This window comes from Dermacentor andersoni, chromosome 3, assembly GCF_023375885.2.
Source record: "Dermacentor andersoni chromosome 3, qqDerAnde1_hic_scaffold, whole genome shotgun sequence".
In the NCBI taxonomy this organism is placed as follows: domain Eukaryota; kingdom Metazoa; phylum Arthropoda; class Arachnida; order Ixodida; family Ixodidae; genus Dermacentor; species Dermacentor andersoni.
The window spans coordinates 153,868,540-153,883,862 of NC_092816.1; the positions used below are offsets into that span (position 1 = coordinate 153,868,540).

General features: G+C 48.0%; 1 long non-coding RNA gene across 1 annotated transcript in view; it reads left to right on the forward strand.

Moving 5' to 3' along the window:
- LOC129383011 (uncharacterized) overlaps positions 1-15,323 on the forward strand; it is a 35,714-nt gene that overhangs the window by 15,804 nt on the left and 4,587 nt on the right. Inside the window, exon 2 of the long non-coding RNA XR_008610959.1 lies at positions 7,656-7,754. This is a non-coding gene — a long non-coding RNA (uncharacterized lncRNA). The remainder of the gene's footprint in view (positions 1-7,655; positions 7,755-15,323) is intronic.

Here is a 15,323-nt window from a genome sequence, read left to right on the forward strand (position 1 = left end):
TTCTCGACTGTTTGTAACGCCTTTAATCAGCAGCGATGAGTCTTGTCGGTAGCTTCCCGGGTATCGTCTCTCTGCTGGAACGGCACCAAAATATTAAATTATGTTTAACAGAGAAGCCGACAAAGACAGCCCAGAGCGAAGTTTATCAGGGACGGCCTGAGTTCAGAAAACAAACATGACCGCCAAGCTCGGCCGAACGCGCACACCCGCTTTGCGACAAGATGGTCGTGAGTAAGAAAGCAGCAAATTTAACATCACTCTTATGATAGACGTGCGCTCAGGTGTCAGTCAAAACACTCACAGGAACATTTAGGGGCCACGCGTCAAGAGTCTTCTGATGGGTATGTAAGGGCGAGGGAACATTTGGTAAGTATATTTGGTATCGCTTCCCACCCAGAATCTACGCGTTCTATTATTCCCCCGGTTAGCGCCGGCTATATGACAGCGAGGGAAAGCAGCGGCGCGGCGCATAGAAGATGAACGGTTCTGAAGCGGAGGTTATTAGGAGCAGTACACACCATCCTCAGGAAGCGTGCTTGAAGGAGATGGCGCAGAGCAAACAACGGCAAGCAGTACCGGCGGAGAGTTTTACTGGCAGAGGCTGTAGCGATCTATGTGTCAAGCGGATAGCTCGCGGATATCGGCGGCTGTATGACAGCGAGGGCAGACCTCACAGGTCTACGCTCGCTGTTGAAAGAGAGTTGCATCGCAGGACGGTGTTGCAGTCGTGTTTAGGAAACGCGTGAAGTGATTAGAGATGCGGTGGCTTTTTATTTGTTGCGAGCAGCGTCACCTTTTCATGATGACGTCCATAGTCATAACGTTCTTTATCAAAGCTGAACATATTTAGCCGTCGTCTGCGATACCATTTAGTAAGTGAACAGTTGTGCATCACAGCTGTCTCATTACCTTTCTGATAAAGGGCCAGCACAGCTTATATATAGTATAAGTAAGGTTTAGTTAAAATCGCAGTACGTACCACCAATTCCTCTTTGTACTGATGTGAGTGGCGGTGGAGGTGCCGCAACTGCTACTTCAAGATTTCCACCTGGTGAGCTCGTCTGCATAAATTAGGAACCAGACGCGAGGTGTTCCGCCCGTTTAGAAAGTTAAATTGTCCAGTATGACGGCTAGATGTCAGCGGTTGTGATCGCTTACACTCTCGGACATGCACAGCCGGTTGCCTGCTTCAATGAAGTTCGTCACGATAAAGTTGCCGACATCAAGGGGATGTGTAAAGCAGACGATGCAGTTGGCAGCCAAAATATTAAAACCAAATCCATTCATCATGAAGCTATTGATAAGACCAAAGCCTACCCGAATTGTGTACGTTACAGAAAAAATGCAACCGATCAGAATTAAACTGACATTTTTTAAAAGTGTAATTGATTTCAGTTACCAAATAATACCCCACAAAAGTAAATGAGTAATTATTAAAAAGTCATAAATTATTTTAACGTTACTTTCCTCCGTACTTTTATTAACATTGCACACATACAGAAAATACAACGAGCTGGCCTGGCTCTTTCAGTATGTCTTCCCTAGCCCTTCAAACACTGTTTGATTTGATTTGATTTTATTGAAATTTAGACAATATACAGTTGTCCGGGTGAAGAGGGCTAAAGGTGACACACGTGGTTACCTGACTAGGCCCTAGACACCCTGAATTCACGCAGGCACAGTTTGGACATGGTAAGTTACGAAGTACAAACAATTTTTTTTACAGGTAGACTACAACAATTCACATACAGCAATATACATACACTGTACATTCAAATCAATCTAATTAAGAATGAATAATAACTGCAAACATGTTCACTTGACAAAAAAAAAGAACAAAGCAAGGAATTCTAACTGGATCTCCTATACGGCAATAAAAAAAATGTTCACATGACAAATATGTTCACTTGACAAAACAAAAAGGAAAAGAAATTTCTACCTGGTTTATACACGATTTAAGAAAAATCTCTTTGCCTGGTTTCGGAAAGCAATCAAAGAGGAACAGTTTTCCATGATGTCAATCAGAGCAGGATAAAGGTTTACCAAATTAGGAATTTGCCAACTTAACAGTTGTGTCCTGTAATTCGTCCTACGTTAAAGCTTGATGAAGTTGGTTCTCCTAAACTCGTAATGGGACTCATGTTTGGTATACCTCAAAGAGAAGAGTTGTGCATCAATTATGAAATCTGAATATGCAAGCTCTGATAATCGCAGTTTATATAGTGATTCAATGTCCAGGATGCGATTCTGCGAGAAATATACAGATGTTGATTCACGTTGTGGTAGATTTTCAATAAAGCGCACACTTTTTTTCTGTAATCGATGGAGGCTTTCCATGTTAGACCTAGTAGTGGTGCCCCAAACAAGCAGGCAGCAATGCAGTCGCGAATTAACAGTATTAAAATACAGTTGACGTCGTATATAACGAGGCAACAATAAGCGAAACTTGTTAGGCATACCAATACAATGTGCAATATTGCGCTTAATATAGTGAACATGGCAAGACCAACGAAGGTTTTCATGAAACTGAACACCTAAAAATTTAATTTGTGTTACCTTTTTTAGCGGTCGCGACTCGAATGCCACATCGTTATTAATGTAAACAGGTCTCTTAACAGGGGCAAAGACAATGCACTTTGTTTTGTCAACATTTAATGAGAGTTCATTTGTAACAAGCCAGTCAGATAGATTTTGAAGCCATAAGTTTACACGCGGAATTAAGGAACCTAAATTATCCCCAGAAAAAAATACGCTTGTGTCGTCAGCGTAAAGGATAATAGAAGGGGTTTGTGGGATAGATACCATGTCATTAATGTAAAAAAGAAACAGAGTAGGTCCTAGGATTCACCCCTGAGGAACCGCAAATTTTATTAGCTCAGAATTAGACTTCGCATTATTAAAAGCAACATACTGGGAACGACCGGAAAGGTAGTTCCGCAATAATTTAAGTGAAGTGCCTCGTATTCCATAATACGGTAGTTTGCTAAGAAGTATATTATGTTTAATAGAATCGAGCGCATTGCTGAAGTCTAGAAAAACACCTAATGTGTACAATTGATTTTCTATGTTGTTAATAAGTTTATCCTTAATACTGAGCAAGGCAGATTCAGTTGATTTCTTCCTCTGAAATCCGTACTGGCTGGGAGAAATTAACTGGTGTTTGTTAAGATAGGTAGTAATCCGTCTATTAATCACTTTTTCTACTATTTTGGAAAACAACGGTAGAACTGATATCGGTCTATAATTACTAATTATATTTGCAGCACCGCCTTTTAATAAAACAGCAACTCTTGCCATCTTCATTTTTTCGGAGAAAATACCTGTTGCCAAGATTAGATTTGTTATATGACAAACTAGATTAACTATTAGGTCAGCAATTGCTTTAATTTGTGCTACCTTAATGCCATAAAAAGCGCAAGAACAGTTATTTTTCAAATCTAATATAATATTATTACGATATTATCGGTAGATACCCGAGAGACGAGCCGCCGTGAGAACGGCGACGAAGTGGGTCTGTGCCCTTGGCGCGAGTGAATGTCGGCCTGGCGCTCTGGCTCCAGTCTAGTGTAAATAGTCTGTGAATAGCCTCTTTTGTCTGTGTCTTTCTACACGTAACATTCTGGTGGAGGTTCTGGGTATAAGTGGCGGCGTATGTCCGAGGAGGCGGAGGCCATCTGTTGCGGCAGTGACGAGCGACGTGGCGGATGCGACAGCAGTGAAAGCAGATTGGTCTGTCATCAGGGGTACGCCAATCGGACGGGTTGCGGCGAGATGTGGAGGAAAAGGACTGTCGGGGACGAGGAGGGCCGGTAGAGAACTGGGGAACGCTGGGTTGAGATGTTGAACACACGGAGTTCAGACCCATGTTCTCAAATTCTTGTCGGACTACGGCCTGAATCATGACAATCGTGGTTGCTGGCGGATCGGGAGGCGTCGTGGAGAAAGCTGGCGAACAGGCGGCCTCGAGCTCGCGGCGAACAATACGGGTGACGTCGTCACAGGTGGTGGCCTGACGCGAACGACCCTCACATGTCGACGTAGCAGCGGTGTTGGGTAGCCGCATGATGTGGTGTGTGATACGGCGGCTCTTGGCTTGTTCAAGGCGACGGCGTTCTTTAATGATGGCGTCGATTGTCGAGACATTGCCGACAACAAGCAAACTGAAAGCGTCGTCGGCGATGCCTTTTAGGACATGTGACACTTTATCCGATTCAGACATAGCATCGTCAGCTTTGCGGCATAGAGCCAAGACGTCGAAGATGTATGAAACGTACGGCTCTGTAGATGTCTGAACACGAGACGCAAGAGCCTTTCTCGCGGCAACCTTGCGGCCAATGGGGTCGCCGAACAGTTCCCGTAGCTTTTCTTTGAAAGAGTCCCAACTGCTGATCTCGTCGTCATGCGTCTGGTACCACACGCGTGGGGTGCCGCCAAGATAAAAGATGACATTGGCGAGCGTAATAGTTGGGTCCCACCTGTTATTAGCGCTGGCATGTTCATATAGCTTGAGCCGTTCGTCAACGTCCTGTCCCTCCAGGCCAGAGAACACACCAGGGTCGCGATGTTGGGCAACCGTGACGATTGGAGCAGTCGGACCAGCCGAAGCCGTTGCAGAGGCGGGCTCGCCACCGAGAGGCATGGTGACAAGCTCGATGTACCGACCACTCCGGAGTTCCGTGGCGAGGACGGGGATCGCTGACCTCCACCAGAATGTTAAGTGTAAAAAGACACAGACAAAAGAGGCTATTTACAGACTATTTACACTAGACTGGAGCCAGAGCGCCAGGCCGACATACACTCGCGCCAAGGGCACAGACCCACTTCGTCGTCGTTCTCACGACCATATCATTATTCTCTGCAGGAGTAGCTGGATATAAGAAAAGGCTGTGCTGAAGATTATGTTCCATGTATTTTCCAATATTACTGGAAAGGCAGCTTTCAATAATATTTACACTAGAAAAGTTTCATCGGTAGTCTTACCTCGTTTTCTTGTGAAGTTATTTGCAGCGACACTGAAGACTAGCTCACTATTCGCGCTAGTAAAAACGGCTGTCTTGTAACATACGGACGCCTATCTCACAAGACTGGTTACTCCAAAATGGTGCGATGTTCCAGTTTGTGTCCTCTGTGAAGCGTAGCACTTTATTGTTATTGAGGCTAGAGGAATGCGCTCCCGATAAGGCCAGTGAGAAACTGAAAAATCTTTCATAGATAATTTTCTGGTATTGACGTTCGAATTGGCCATCAAAATGGAGCCACAGAAGCGCCGTATCAATTTGTCGGCCAAGAAATGGTAGACCTACTTCGGAAGTCCTTCACTCGTTGGCTATTTAGACTTAAGCGACTAAGTGTAACATACTCCATCAGAGATTCACATTCCTTTAAAAAGTGGCAAGATCTGCAGTGTAATTTAATATAAAGCTGCTTATTACTTTGTTATAAAAATACTGTTCGTGTGTAACAATAACAGAAATCGGTGTATATGAGTTACTTACTTGTCGAACGAATCGATTGAAACATATGAGCTTAAGGGCCAACGACTTCTGTCCACGTCAAAGAAGGCATGCATACACGAAATTAAGCAATGAATGGAGCAACAGCTCTTACCCCCTACGAAAACTGCCTAATAGCGCTTCCAGAAGAGAGAGAGCGAAGCTTGTTACAAATAGAAAAGCTTAGAGGTCAGTTATCCAAGCGGGGTATGTGTGTGCAAGCCTTCTATGTTCTGGCTAACGAGGATGAGGAGCAGAACGCTGATTGTGGGAAGAGGTAACCCATGTACAAGTTTCGGTCCCTTTAGACGCTGTAGTTGCTGCCCAATTTAACGAGTCAAAGCTGCGCGGCTTTTCACAACTTCTCAGTCTCGTGATCGACGGGGTGCGGCTGGTTTAAGCATCATCTAGAACGCGGGAGACTCACGCCAATGTTGGGACCAAAACTTTCTGCAGCCACCTGTAGGGTACATTGCTTTCTTGTAATCCCTGGTTGGTGGAAGCCCTCCTTGTAGCGTTACTAGCATAGCTGCTGAACAGGAGACTATTGCTGCCAACAAACGTATACTCAAATCTGGCGGGGGTTAAAGAGCCTTTGATAGGTGCAAACTTCTACGCTGGTTGGTCTCCTTCCATCACAGGCGTCATGAATGGCTGATCTGTCCAAACTGTGGCCGACACCACTACGCAGTCCTTTCCTTACTTTTCGCGCTCATCCAGATTTACTTCTATGCTCCCTTTTCTCCAAAAGCGACACGCTCCTTACGCCCCTTCGTCCACATAGCGACGGAGACATGACGAAAGCAAAAACAATTTAGGGATGGCAACCCCAATCACCTTCCCCCTCCCCCCCCCCCCCCCACCGCTAGCCTCGGAAGCACCAATGAGGGCGAGGACTCGAAGCGATCCACAGCGAGGTGGCCGTTACTTCGATGTGGGGTTTTACGTAGCAAGCACACTCTCCGTGAAAAAAAATTGCTGCTGAGCCAATCTCGATCTTACTTTCGACGTTATTGCGATTAGCAATAAAACAACTCCCTAAACCGCCAGGATTCTGTTATTAATGAAACCGTGGGACAGGGATTCGATTTCCAAACCGGGAAAATTGCAAAGAAAGCTTTAATCACTGAAGAGTGGCATAAAGCGGCTAGGTTAATCCGAAGTGGCTGATGTACGCTGAGAATGCTGCTCGCAATCAAATATGATGCAAAGCAACCATCAAAATATGTGAAGCCACATGTGCATATCATGAGAAAAGAATTCGCAATGTTTACGTTGGCAATAGCCAGAAAATTAACAGCCATGTTGCTATCCTTCATAATCTCTGGCCCAAAAAACTGTAAAACATCACTGCAACGGGTGCTCTTAAGGCAATTTAAACTTTGGACTTGCGGTCTTTGGCTATTGCTGTCTGCTCGTATTACACCGCTTCCTCCGAGCTGAACATAGTGCGCGTTGTCTGTGAATTTCCCGAAACGCCTTGCTTTAATTGTGCTTATGTGGCCTGGATTGCAATTCGTTGTTCCTGGTATGTACTGCACATCCTTCTGCAAACATCAGGAATACATCTGAATACTTAGCATTGGGTAATTTCACGAATTTTGCTTAATGAAGTGTGATGACAACAATACAAGAGGATGTTTCGAATATAACATATTTCATCAGTTGCATGCCCTTCAAAACTCGCGGAGCTCAGGTTCAAAGAGAAATTATTAAGCAACTCTGTTTTTCTTTACTGCAAAAGCACAGACAATAGAAACGTTGTACAAGAACTTGCACAAGACTTTCGACGGTTTGCTTGTAGAGCATGGCCTGCACATAAGAGAACCCCAACGGTCCATAAGACGAGCCATTACGGTTTAGAGTTTAGATGCAAACGAGGCAACGGTAGAACAGACGTGCGCCCAGATTAGGGTTTGCTGAAGCTTACAGCTACACCGAGCCCACAGGACTCCCTTCGGGGTACGATGCGCGTTTCCTTTAAACTCAAGAAATAATGACACTTGTTATGGCGCAACGCTCGCTCACACATACTAGCGTTAGAAATGCCCAGACGTTACCGTGCTATTTTTATAATGTCTTTTCTTAGGTTTATTCAAGAAAAAATTTGCATGCGCACTTGACAAAGCATGTAAAGTATTTGCTCTGTGTGTCTTTATGCAGCTGCCTATGGCTTTTCCTTGTCACCACCAAGTTGGAGGTTTTTGTATGTAACTGAAGACTGCTACGTTGTGAGTGTGTTATCTTCAGTACCTGAGGCTGGTAAGTATACACGGCATTGGTATAAGCCTTGGTGCTCCAGTCACTATAAAACTTTTTCAAAATTAGGATCCTAATTGAGAAGTTCTAAATTATCACTTACATACGCGTCATGGCAACGCAAACACACGGATGTGGCTCTTTTGGGATGTTGGTGAGGGGAGCTCCTCCTGGTTTGGTACATTGAAAACCTACTGCAAAACTGCAGTAGCATTGCTGCTGCAGTCGGGAAGGCCTGCCACTCACAATCCAAGAAGCAATCGCAGAGGCATTGAAAACATCCATCTGCTCACTTACAAGGTCAGCAAGGCGAACAGACTTGAACATGGAACTGGAGAGGCTGCGTGCGGCACGCCGACAGGCTGGAGAGGAGGTATCGGCGCATGAAGTCCGTCTTGGATCTGAAGGCTTCACGACGCATACAAAAGAAATTCCAGCGTCGTATGGATAAATTGGAAGACTAGCGATGGAAAACTTTGTTAGTCGATTGATCCCCGAAAATCGCTCTCGCGCATATGGAGAACAGTCAGGGGTCTTCGCTCATCTCCGCATCAAAGGAAGCCGTTTGCTGTTCTGGCCCTCTACCAACTCCGCTCGGAACTTCAAGTGGCTGAAGAGTTCTGTGCCCGGGTTGCTGGGTCCGTGGCAATCATTATTGAAGCAGCACTGAATGACATCCCTGAGGCACGTGTACCAGAAATGAACGTGCTATTTTCAGTCGAAGAGCTCGATGCTGCGTTGGTGACCTGCAGGCGTTCTTCGTCACCAGGACCTGATGGCATCACGTATGTTGCCATATTGACACGGCAAGAATAATCTGCACGGCAAGAATAACCGTTCATGACCGGACTTACCCTGCCACCTTCGTTATCCTCCAACAGTGTTCACGAGACGTCATTCTCGGCATGGACTTCCGAACCAACACGGCGCAATCATAGACCTGAAGTGAAAATCGATAACGCTGTCGGAAGATCAAGCGATACCACCGGAGAGCTTTCGTTGTCACCACGCCTTGAGTGTTCTCGAAGATCAAGTGAGCATCCCGCCTCGCTCGAGCATTGTTATTTCGGTCGGCACCGAAACACCCGCTGACGTAGAAGGCGTCATCGAAGGCGACCAACGTCTACTACTAGACCGTGAAATTTGCGTCGCAAGACGGATCGCTCAAATGCATGGAGGGAAAACTGAAGTGTTGCTGACAAACTTCAGTCAAGAGTTCAAGCACATCAACAAGGGCACGACGATCGCGTACATCGAGGAAATTCTGGAAACCAGTAATGCGTTTGTCCTCTCGGATTCCGCCGCATCTACCCCGACGCCGATGGTTCCCGAACCAGACTACGACATTAATCCAAGTCTCCCCGTGATTAAACAACAGCAGCTCAGAAGTCTGCTCCGACGATACAAAGGCTGCTTTTCGACATCATCGAGGATTCGACAAACACCAGTCACCAAGCATCGCATAATCACCGAGGAGTGCGCTCGACCACTCCGTCAGAGCCCTTACAGAGTTTCGCCGTGAGAACGTGCAGCTATAAGAGAACAAGTCGACGAAATGTTGCGCAACGACATCATCCAGCCGTCGAAAAGCCCGTGGGCATCCCCTGTGGTCCTGGTAAAGAAAAAGGACGGAACCCTACGTTTCTGCGTCGATTATCGTCGTCTGAAAAAGATCACGAAGAAGGCCGTATACCCCCTCCCACGAATAGACGACGCATTGGATCGACTCTGCAACGCTAAATACTTCTCGTCGATGGACCTCAAGTCTGGCTATTGGCAAATAGAAGTCGACGAAAGAGATCGCGAAAAGACGGCCTTCATCACCCCAGACGGCCTCTACAAGTTCAAGGTTATGCCATTCGGACTGTGCTCGCCGCCTGCAACGTTCCAGCGCGTCATGGACACGGTGTTAGCAGGATTGAAGTGGCAGACCTGTCTCGTTTATTTGGATGACATCGTCGTCTTCGCCGGAAATTTCGGCGATCGCCTCAGGCGGCTTGCGACAGTACTAGATGCCAGCAAGTCGTCAGGGCTTACTCTGAAGCCGGAAAAATGCCGCTTCGCTTACGATGAGCTTCTATTCCTAGGCCACGTAATCAGCAAATCTGGTGTCCGTCCAGACCCGCAAAAGACAGCTGCCATCGCACAGTTCCCGCAACCCATCAACAAGAAGGCAGTGCGTAGATTCCTTGGCATGTGTGCCTACTACAGGCGCTTTGTCAAGGACTTTTCACGCATCGCCGAGGCAATTGACACGTCTAACTAAATGTGATGTTGAGTTCAAGTGGGAAACGCCGAAGGCCGACGCATTTGAAGAACTCAAACGACGCATGCAGTCGCCGCCGGTACTTGCGCACTTCGACGAGTACGCCGAAACAGAAATCCATACTGACGCCAGTAGCCTAGGCCTCGGTGCCGTTCTAGTCCGGAGAAGAAACGGAGTCGAACAGGTGATAGCTTACGCTAGCCGGTCGCTGTCAAAAGCGGAAGGCAACTATTCTACGACCGAAAAGGAATGCCTCGCCATCGTTTGGGCTACAGCTAAATTTCGCCCTTATCTTTATGGCAGGCCATTCAAAGTCGTCAGTGACCATCACGCGTTGTGTTGGCTAGCGAATATAAAGGATCTTTCAGGACGACTAGCGCGGTGGAGCCTCAGACTACAAGAATACGACATCACTGTAACCTACAAGTCCGGACGAAAACACTCCGATACCGATTGCCTATCACGCGCACCCATTGACCCGCCGCCGCAAGATGACGAGAATGACGACGCCTTCCTTGGAATGATAAGCGCGGAAGACTTTGCTGAACAGCAACGCGCAGACCCGGAGCTAAAAGGCGTCGTCGAATATTTGGAAGGGAACGCCGACGTTGTCCCCAGGGCATTTAAGCGCGGATTATCTTTCTTTACGCTTCAAAACAATCTACTCGTGAAGAAGAACTTCTCACCAATCCGCGCCAGCTACCTTCTTGTTGTACCGTCAGAGCTGCGCCCAGAAATACTGCACGCCCTACACGACGATCCAACCGCTGGGCACCTCGGATTCTCCCGGACGCTGTCGAGAATACAGGAAAGGTATTACTGGCCGCGTCTGACCGCCGACGTCGCCCGTTACGTCAAGACATGCCGAGATTGTCAACGACGCAAGACACCACCGACAAGGCCAGCAGGATTACTACAGCCGATCGAACCTCCTCGCCGACCATTCCAGCAGATTGGGATGGATTTGTTGGGGCCGTTTCCGATGTCAACAACCGGGAATAAGTGGATCGTCGTGGCGACGGACTATCTCACCCGCTTTGCTGAAACTAAAGCTCTACCAAAAGGCAGCGCAGCCGAAGTGGCGAAATTTTTCGTCGAGAACATCCTGCTGCGACATGGTGCCCCAGAAGTCCTCATCACCGACAGAGGAACGGCTTTTACAGCAGAGCTCACCCAAGTCATTCTGCAGTACAGCCCGACAAGCCACATGAGGACAACTGCCTACCATCCGCCGACGAATGCGTCTCACGGAGCGCCTGAACAAGACCCTCGCCCACATGCTAGCAATGTACGTCGACGGCGAGCACAGGACGTGGGACGCGGTCCTGCCGTACGTAACCTTTGCTTACAACACGGCGGTGCAAGAAACAACACAGATTACGCCGTTTAAGCTGGTTTACGGCAGGAACCCGACGACGACGCTCGACGCCATGCTGCCCCACGTCACTGACGAAGAGAATGTTGGCGTCGCTAGCTATTTCCAGCGCGCCGAAGAAGCCCGACAGCTCGCCCGCCTACGGATCAAGAACCATCAGAAGACAGACAGCCGACACTACAACCTCCGGCGACGCTTCGTCGAGTACCAGCCAGGCGACCGAGTTTGGGTTTGGACACCGATACGCCGACGAGGACTGAGTGAGAAACTATTGCGCCGCTATTTCGGACCTTACAAGGTCATTCGACGTATTGGCGCACTGGACTAAGAGGTCGTGCCAGACGGAATTTCGCATTCACAGCGGCGCCGCGCACGATCTGAAGTGGTCCACGTGGTGCGTCTGAAACCCTTTTACGGACGCTGACGAACTTCCTAATTTTGTTGTCTTTTTTTTGCTACGGGTGTTTTTCTTTATTACTTTCGTTTGTATGCAGCATCGGGTCGATGCTTTTTAAGAGGGGGGTATTGACACGTGTACTTATCTTTATCGGGCGACCACGTTTCGCCGCCTAACAAATGTAATCGCACAGCGCGGAACGCGCCTGCATGTATCCGAAGTTTCTGGAAAGTTATCGATGCTTCTACCCGGCTGTCTGTTGTCGCCGAACCTTGTGTTATCTGGTTTCTTCGCGTGACGCGAATGGTGTAAACTTTGTGGAAGACACGAGGGTCCGAACGATTAGTCTGGAACATTCGACGACTGCTGTATAAAAGTCGACGCGCTTGACCCGCTGATCAGATTTTCGACGATCGCCGACCGTGTTCGCCGCTATCGTTGTGCTATAAGTGTAGCCTGTTTTTGTGGGCACAGGTTCGCCCAATAAAAGTTAGTTTTGTCTTTCACAGTATTGCTACTGTGTTTTTGAACGTCACCACCACGTGACAATATGCCATCTTGGATATGACGCACGCGATGAGCTGCTCAACTACTACAATGAGTCTTGGCAGAACGGCGCCGTTCCTAAACATTGGAAATCGAACCGCTTGATCTCCATTCTGTAATCTGGAAAGTCTCCGCTTGAGCTCTCATCATATGGTGCGATTGCGCTTTCGAGCTGCATCAGAAACGTCATGGAAAGAATTATTCTTGCTCGCTTGGAACGGTATTTAAAACGATTCGACATCTATCCGGACGCCATGACGGGCTTTCGTCGAGGTCGCTCGTCCATAGACCACGTCATTGACATCGTAACCTGGGTCCAAAATCAAGAAAGCCTCAAGCACCTATCAGTGGCACTTTTTCTAGGTATAAAAGGAGTATACGACAACGTCGCCCATGAGGCCATACTGAACTCACTTGAAGCTATTGGAGTTGGTGGCAGGATGTATCAATATATTCGGGACTATTTGACTGAGAGGTGCTTTTTCTTAGAGACCGAAGACGGCCCAACTTCAGACCATTACATCTGCCGTGGTGTGCCGCAGGGTGGAGTGTTGAGCCCTATTTTGTTCAACCTCATCCTGGTAGGACTAGCTGAGTACTCATCGCAGACAGTTCATGTCTCAATATACGCCAACGACATTAGCATCTAGGCCTCTTCGGTGAGTCGCCCTCAGGTACGAGCCAGGCTTCAGCGGGCGGCAACCATGACGGCGCCTTATCTCCGAGAACAAGGCCTCAGTGTGTCTACTGAAAAGTGCGCATTGGTTGGTTTCACGCGCAAGCACATGTCATTGTATCCTGTTTCAATCAGTGGTCAAGCTGTATTGTATGTTAAGATGCATCGCTTTCTGTGCGTCATCATTGACCGCAACCTCTCGTGGAGCCCCCACTGCGTCTATCTGAAGACGTTAGTTCCATAGCTCAGGTCTTCAAATTTCTCTGCGGGAAAAACTGGGGTACACCAGTTTGTTCTATGATGCAGCTGTACAGGATATTGTTCCTCGGATTCCTACGTTACAGTCTACCAGTGTTGTCAAATGCATGCAAGATGAACTTTCCCGCTTTGGAAAGCATACAAGGTCAAGCCCTACGCACGTTTTTAGGGCAGCCTCGGTGCACCTCAACAGCAGCAACAATTGCCATCGCGGGAGACCATATAACCCAGACACATGTAGCTGTCGAGTCTCTCAGAGGGCACATTCGCCATCTGTAAAGGATCCCCAACAATCATTTGGCCTCCCTAACAGCCGAGAGACCTCAAGCGACCTTTTAACGAGTGATTAGCGCTCATCAAGAGTGCATACCGACATCTTTTACACCGGCGGCGAAACCTTCATCTCCCCTGTGGTGCCTGCGACAGCCTCAAGTGAATTATGCTATTCCTGGAATTACAAAAAAGTCCAAGCATTCATCGCCGGCTCTGAAGCGACTTACGTTCCTATTACTGCACCAGACGTATCATGATCACATTCATCTATATACCGATGGTTCGACCTTACCTACCAGCTCAACTGCCCCATTCGTCGTTCCATCTAGGCAGGTTACACTTAGATTCAAATTGTCACACATTAATACATCTACGTCGGCAGAACTTGCAGCTCTCCATGCCGCTATGGCGTACATCACCGAAGAATCCACAGAGAAGTGGGTCGTATTTTGTGATTCTAAGGCAGCTCTTCACAGTATCAAGTCTGCATTACATCACAAAACTTACGAGCAGATTATATCTGACATCAGGAAAGTGCACCACGATGCTCACTGTGGCATCGTCGGCAACAACCTAACTGACAAGGCTGCCCGGTCTGCCCATGAAGATACCCAGACGCGTCCAACACCTTTGGCGAAGTCGGACGCCGCCGGGGAACTTTGCCTACTTGCACGCAAGAAGTCACAAGATCTCTGGAGTTTAAGTGCCTTCAGTTTCCGATTAGATAAATTGGATCACACGCTACGGCTACAACTGCCATCTAGCCTTTTCCGCGGCGAAACAAGCTTGCTGTGCCGCTTGTGGCTGGGAGTGGTGTTCACGAACGCGTACTCCTATCGTTTGGGAATGGCCGAGAGCCCGATGTGCGACTCCTGTGGGTGCGAGGAAACCATCGAGCACCTATTGTGTACGTGCCCTCGCTACGATGTCCAACGCCTCTCTCGGCGGGCAACGTTACACCGACTAGACTCGAGACCGTTCACCGAGTCAAAGATACTCGGACCGTGGCCACACCCGTCACTGGCTCGAAAAGCGATTCGTGCACTAGTGCTATACTTCAAGTGCACCGGCTTAAGAGACCGTTTATAGTGGCCCTGTGTATAGTATCCCTCCCACACGCACTCAGTGCATACTCTCTCCCTTTTTTCCTCTTTCTATTCCCCTTTCTCTGACCCCCCGTGTAGGGTAGCAAACCGGAAGCTCTTCTGGTTGACCTCCCGGCCTTTCCTATCCTTGTTTTCTCTCTCTCTTCACGAAAAGGTCCAACAGGTCGGTTCGCTCGTTGGGCATTGCTCCTACAAGAATACGACATTCGCGTTGTTTATCGTTCAGGCCGAAAGCATTCAGACGCAGACACTCTATCGCGGTCACCGCTGCCTTTTAGTCTCGTCCACTCGTCTATTTCCAACTGCAGTGCCTTCGCCCTCAACATTTCCGACATGCCATCAGAGCAGCCCAAAAACCCACGGATCTCTTCGTTTATGGACTTCCTGTCTAGCCAGTCGCCAGCGCCGATCTCTCGGACACTCCGTCGCCAAGCCGCTTACTTCATCATTCGGGATAACCTGCTGTAACACTGCAACTACAACTCCAGCGGCCGCAAGTGGTTGCTTGTTATTCCCAGACAACTCCGCTCCGACATCTGCGCCACGTTCAACGACAACCCACAATGCGACCACATTTGTATATTAAAGACATACTCTCGCCTTCAGCTTCGGTAATACAGGCGCGGTATGTACCGTTTCGTTCGCCAGTATGTCTTGTCATGTCCCATGTGCCAG